This window comes from Mustela lutreola, chromosome 1 (genome assembly GCF_030435805.1).
Source record: "Mustela lutreola isolate mMusLut2 chromosome 1, mMusLut2.pri, whole genome shotgun sequence".
NCBI classification, from domain to species: Eukaryota; Metazoa; Chordata; class Mammalia; order Carnivora; family Mustelidae; genus Mustela; species Mustela lutreola.
Window position 1 is genome coordinate 15,849,710 of NC_081290.1, and position 6,292 is coordinate 15,856,001.

Below are 6,292 nucleotides of genomic sequence, written 5' to 3' on the forward strand. Positions count from 1 at the left end.
AATATCTTAATGTGGGATTCTGAATGTTCATTTTTAGATAATACTTAACTGAAAAAAAAGTGCTTTTTTTTCTAGATAAAAACTGTCTATCCATTTTTAATAAATAATCCAATTGAAGAATCTCTGATTTTAATTGGAGTATTTTTCCATTTAGTTTTTATACAGTATTTAATATGGTTGTGCTTAAGTCTGTCATTTTACCTTTGCATGAGTGGAGGGATTGGCAGATGTCCCACTGACTGCAAAGCCTGATCTGAGATCACAGGCTTGATCACAGATCTCACCACCCACAAGATCACCACCCATGAGAACATGACCTGAGCTGTAACCAAGAGCCAATAGCCCAACTGACTGAGCCATCCACGTGTCCTACTATGTTTTCTATTTATCCCTTCTGTATTTGTTTCTTTTTCTCTTCTGCCTACTTCCTTTTGAACCAATCAAATATTGTTATTCCATTTTTTCCTTATGTTATATGCATTTAACTTTTAGTTTTGTATGTTTGTTTTATTTGAACATATTTATCTATTGATCGATCACATCATGTATTAAAATATGCAGAGTCAATTATCATATGGTTTCACTTATTTGTGGAGCATAACAAATAGCATGGAGGACATGGGGAGTTAGAGAGGAGAAGGGAGTTGGGGGAAATTGGAAGGGGAGGTGAACCATGAGAGACTATGGACTCTGAAAAACAATCTGAGGGTTTTGAAGGGGTGGGGGTGGGAAGTTGGGGTACCAGGTTGTGGGTATTATAGAGGGCACGGATTGCATGGAGCACTGGGTGTGGTGCAAAAACAATGAATACTGTTATGCTGAAAATAAAAAATCAAAAAGAAAATATGCAGCCTTAATTTGTCACACTCTGATCTGACTTAGTATTATATCTCTTCATCTATACTGTAATAATTTATTTATTTATTTGTTTGGTTGGTTGTTTAAAAGATTTTATTTATTTATTTGAGAGAGAGGAAGGGAAAGAGAGGGATAGTGAGAGAAAACATGAGTAGGGGGTGGGGAGAAGGAGAAGCAGATTACCCACTGAGCAGGGAGCCCTATGTAGGGCTTGATTCTGGGATCAGAACCTGAGCCAAAGGCAGATGCTTAACCTAAGCATCCTAAGCATGCCTAAGTCATCCAGGTGTCCCTGTATTGCAAGAATTTAAAACAATATTCTTCCATTTTGCTATAAGTTGTTCCTATTCACTTTATCTCTTCATATTTTATAACATTATACCTGTTATTTGTCTTTTAAAGAAATTTTAGAAGTTGAAAATTTGTTTATATTTATTTACATATTTTTTTTTCATTTCTGGTATTTTTTATTCCTTGTGTAGTTCCAAATGTTTATTTATATTCATTACCTCTCTTCATCTTGAAATATTTTCGGTAACATTTCTAGTAGTACAAATCTGCTATTGATGAATTTTCTTAGCTTTTTCTTAGCTAAACTATCTTTATTTCACTATAATTAAAAGAGGATCTAAGTTGTAGGTCGACAGTTACATTTTTTCCCTTTTCTTCAGCATTAAAGATGTGGATATGTCCAATATCTATTACTCTAGCGTATCTAAAACTTTGACACAGATATCAAGAATTATCTCCTAAATGATATCTTTGAATTTTCTCTATGAACTTTTACCATGTCATTTCTTTTATTTCTTTTTTTTAAATCTTATTTTTTTTTTAATTTGGACATAGTTGGCATACAATACTACATTAGTTTCAGGTGTACAGCACAGTGATTTAACATCTTTCTATATTTTCTATGCTCATAAGTGTAGTTACCATATTTCACCATGCAGCACTATTGACTATATTCCTTATGCTATACCTTTGAATCCCTTGACTTAGTCATTCTATTACTAGAAATCTTCATCTCTCACTCTGCTTTACCCATTTTGTTCATCTTCCCATCCCCCTTCCCTTCTGTTCTGTATTTAAAACTCTGATTCTGGGGGCACCTGGGTGGCTCAGTGGGTTAAGCCGCTGCCTTCAGCTCGGGTCATGATCGCAGGGTCCTGGGATCGAGCCCCACATCGGGCTCTCTGCTCAGCAGGGAGCCTGCTTCCTCCTCTCTCTCTGCCTGCTTCTGATCTCTCTTCTGTCAAATAAATAAATAAAATCTTTAAAAAAAAAAAAAAAAACTCTGATTCTGCTTTGGGTTCATTTTTGTTTGTTTGGTTTTTAGATTTCACATATTAAAGAATTCGTATGGTTATTTATCTTTCTCATTCTTATTTCATTTAGTATAATACTTTTTTAGGTACACCTATGAATGACTCAGCTTATACATTTCTCTCAAAGAAGTACAATATTTCACAATGCAGATCCAAACATGTTATTCTCATATTTGGGGTCATTCATTCAAATACTGTGACCTTCAGTATAAAATTCAAATGGTTTAGTTTATTACTCAACTTTTCTTTATAATCAGAAACTTCAGCCTTCTAAGCTTTATGCTATTCATTCTCCTACACGAAATACATATTCAAATCATATCAACCAATCAACCAACAAAAAAATTTACTAGTCTAAGTGTTTTAAAGCAATACATTAATGGACTAAAGAATGCAATTTCTCAGAAGGATCTGCCTGTGTTTTAGAAATACAGAATGATCAGCCCAAGTGTTTCTTATGAGTTCAGTCTTTAACAAAAGTAAGTAGCTAGATAGTCAAGGAGTAAATAGGAATAAAGCATACTAAAAAGTTCATAGCTGGAAGAGAGAATTCCAAAGGAAAAAAAAACATATATTAAACTTAGGCAATGGAAGGGCAAATCGAGAGGAAGGAATCGATATTAAAACTATGGTTTTGTAACAGATTAGATTTTTGAGGTGTAAGGGACATGTAAAGTCTTAATAGTTTCTTTAAAATGGCCATTAAGTAAGTAGAAAAAAAAATAATCAAAATAAGAAATACAATAGAGGGGTGCCTGGGTGGCTCAGTGGGTTAAGCCTCTGCCTTCGGCTCAGATCATGATCCCAGGGTCCTGGGATCGAGCCTCACATCAAGCTCTCTGCTCGGCAGGGAGCCTGCTTCCTCCTCTCTCTCTCTCTGCCTGCCTCTCTGCCTACTTGTGATCTGTCTGTCAAATAAATAAAAATCTTAAAAAAAAAAAGAAATATAATAGAAAAGGACATTGTTAGAAGTTTTTTTTTTTTTTTTTAAGATATTATTTATTTATTTGACAGACAGATCACAAGTAGGCAGAGAGGCAGGCAGAGAGAGACAGGAGGAGGAAGCAGGCTCCCTGCTGAGCAGAGAGCCCGATGCGGGACTCGATCCCAGGACTCTGAGATCATGACCTGAGCCAAAGGCAGCAGCTTAACCCACTGAGCCACCCAGGTGCCCCACATTGTTAGAAGTTTAATAAGATTAAATTTCATCATGTTTTTCAAGTCTTGAGCGGAATGTCAGGTAGACATTTGGAAAACCTAGTCTAGACTATAAAGTGGGATTTTAGCTACAGACACAGTTTAGGGAATGCATAAGCATGTAGATACACAGATCTCTCAGTGTTGAATATATGAGGAAGAGAAAGGATCCAAGAACTGAATCATGAGAAGCATATAATTATTTAATTGGATAGTGGACCAATAAGAGTCAGGAAATAACTTGAAATGAAAATGATAAGGAATAATAGAGAAAAACTGTAAGAGAAGCCTTTGGCAGATGTAAAAAGATTTTCTAAAAGAAAGCTATGATAATCTGTATCAAATCCAGAGAAATGCTTGAAGCAGAAAGGAAAGAATAGTCCCCCTTAAATTTGACACTTGGAAAGTTTTTAGCTTTCTTTTAAAGATTTGTTCATTATAGTGGGAAGTACTAGACAAAAATCAAAATGAAAATGGAGTATATTCAATTCTTTCTAGAAAGTTGGCAGTGGAAGAAAAGAAAAAGTTAGCAGTGGAGAATGGAGAATGATCATATGTTCTTAGGGAAAGACTCACCATTGAATAATGGCTATAGACTGAATGTGTTTTCTAAATATTTACATGTTAAATACAAACATCTAATGTGATCGCATTTGGAGGTGATTAGGTCATGAGGTTGGAGTCCTCAAGAATAGATTAGAGCCTTATTAAAGAGACCTCAGAGAGCACCCTCTCCCCTTCTGCCACATGAGGGCAGAGTGAGAAGAAAGTTGTAAATGAAGCAGGAAGTGAGTTCTCAGTACTTACTGAATCAGCCACTGCTTTGATCTTGAACCTCCCAGCCATGTGATAAATTAATATTTGTTGTTTATGAATCACCTAGTCAATGTTATTCTGTTATAGCAGCCCAAATGGACTCAAGCAATAATATAACTAATATAGTCAGTGTCTTGCTTGACATAGTAAAATTGAAAAAAAAAAATCGAGAAAAAGGAGTATAATTAATAAAGTGAGGTGTCTACAAGAAAAACATGGCTGAAAATACAAATGGTAAGTAGGTCAAAAGGGAATGACTGAGAAGTACAAAGAGTCAAATCCCATAGCTTCCAAACTCTACACTTTAAACCTTTTACTCATTGTTTAGGCTCCTTTTGTTGTTTTCCATCTGAAAACAGCCTCTGTGACTCAGCTCATTTTCCCAGTTCTATTCCCTGAAACACTGCTCAGGCAAGATTTGAACCTGAGGAATTGTCCACTCCTACTGAATCAGGAAGGAAAGGCCAGAAGAGGACAAATTCCTTTTTCCTCATCAACAGAAGGAAAGGAGTTTCTCACATCTCAGTGTGGGACTCTGTAGGTATATCATTGTAGAAGTAGTATTAGACTCCTAAACTGCTGTTGCTTATAAGAAAAGGTATCAATATACACATTAAATTTGCAAAAGAAATCAATACATATAAAGTAGAGCCTATCATTTGTACACACTTAGAATATAAAATATTTTCATTATAGTAATATCTTAAATATTTAAGACATTTATATGTGTACATAGTAATTCATGTATTATGCACACATATAATGCATATAGGCATACACACATATATTACTTTGTAGACATACTAAATAGTAATTTACAAATATAATACTCTGTATAAAATATTTTATATACGTATACACACATATATAAATGTATACACAGCCACATATTCTGCTTCTCTGATTCTTTTATTAGTTTCCTATTGCTCTTATAACCCATTACCACAAACTTGGTATTCCAAAACAACACAAACTTATTATCTTACAGTTGTGGAGGTTAGTAGTCTGAGTGGGTCATCAGGTCATCATTCTTTCTAGAGCCTCTGGAGAGAATCTGTTTCTTTACATGTTTTTTTAGTTTTCCAGGCTACCTGCATTCCTTTGCTTGTAGCTCCACATTGCCTTGACCTCTACTTTCTTTGTTACATCTGTTTCTCCAATCCTCTGCTTTCTTCTTATAAGGACACATTTGGCCCAGGTAGATAATCCAGAATCATCTCCCCATCAGATGTCCCTTAACTTAATCACATTTTCAAAGTGACTTTTGCTGTATAAATTATCCTCAGGATTCTGGAAGTGCATTTTTCTACCCACTGGAGATTAAAAAAGATAGAAAAATAATGTCAAAAATTGTGTACTTAGAGATATGTTTGAAACACTTTCAGTTGTTTTTCTCTAATTAGTTGGGAGTTATAAGTCATTAAGCCAGAAAATTATACAGATATGAAGTTTTTAAAAATTGCCATATAAAAGCAATCTTTGAATATATAGTATATATGACTCTGTTAATAAAATCTATATTTTACTACTGTGGACATTGCTGCTATGACCATTAGGATGCATGTGGCCCTTCTTTTCACTACATCTGTATCCTGGGGTAAATACCCAATAGTGCGATTGCTGATAGGGTATTCAAACTAAATTTTTCAATTTTTGAGGAACTTCCACACTGTTTTCCAAAATGACTGTACCAACTTGCCTTCCCACCAACAGTTTAAGAGGGTTCCCTTTTCTCCACATCCTCTCTGGCATTTGTTATTTCTTACCTTATCAAATTTCGCCTTCTAAGTGGCATAAGGTGGTATCTCACTGTGGTTTGGATTTGAATTTCCCTGATGGTTAATCATGTGAACATTTTTTCATGTGTCTGTTAGCCATTCATATGTCTTTTTTGGAGAACTGTCTGTTCATGTCTTCTGCCCATTTTATGACTTGATTATTTGTTTTTTGAGCTGTTGAGTTTGAAAAGTTCTTTATAGATCTTAGATACCAGCCCTTTATCTGTGGTGTCATTTGCTAATATCTTCTCCCATTCCATGGATTGCCTCTTTGTTTTATTGATTGTTTCCTTTGCTGTACAGAAGGTTTTTGTCTTG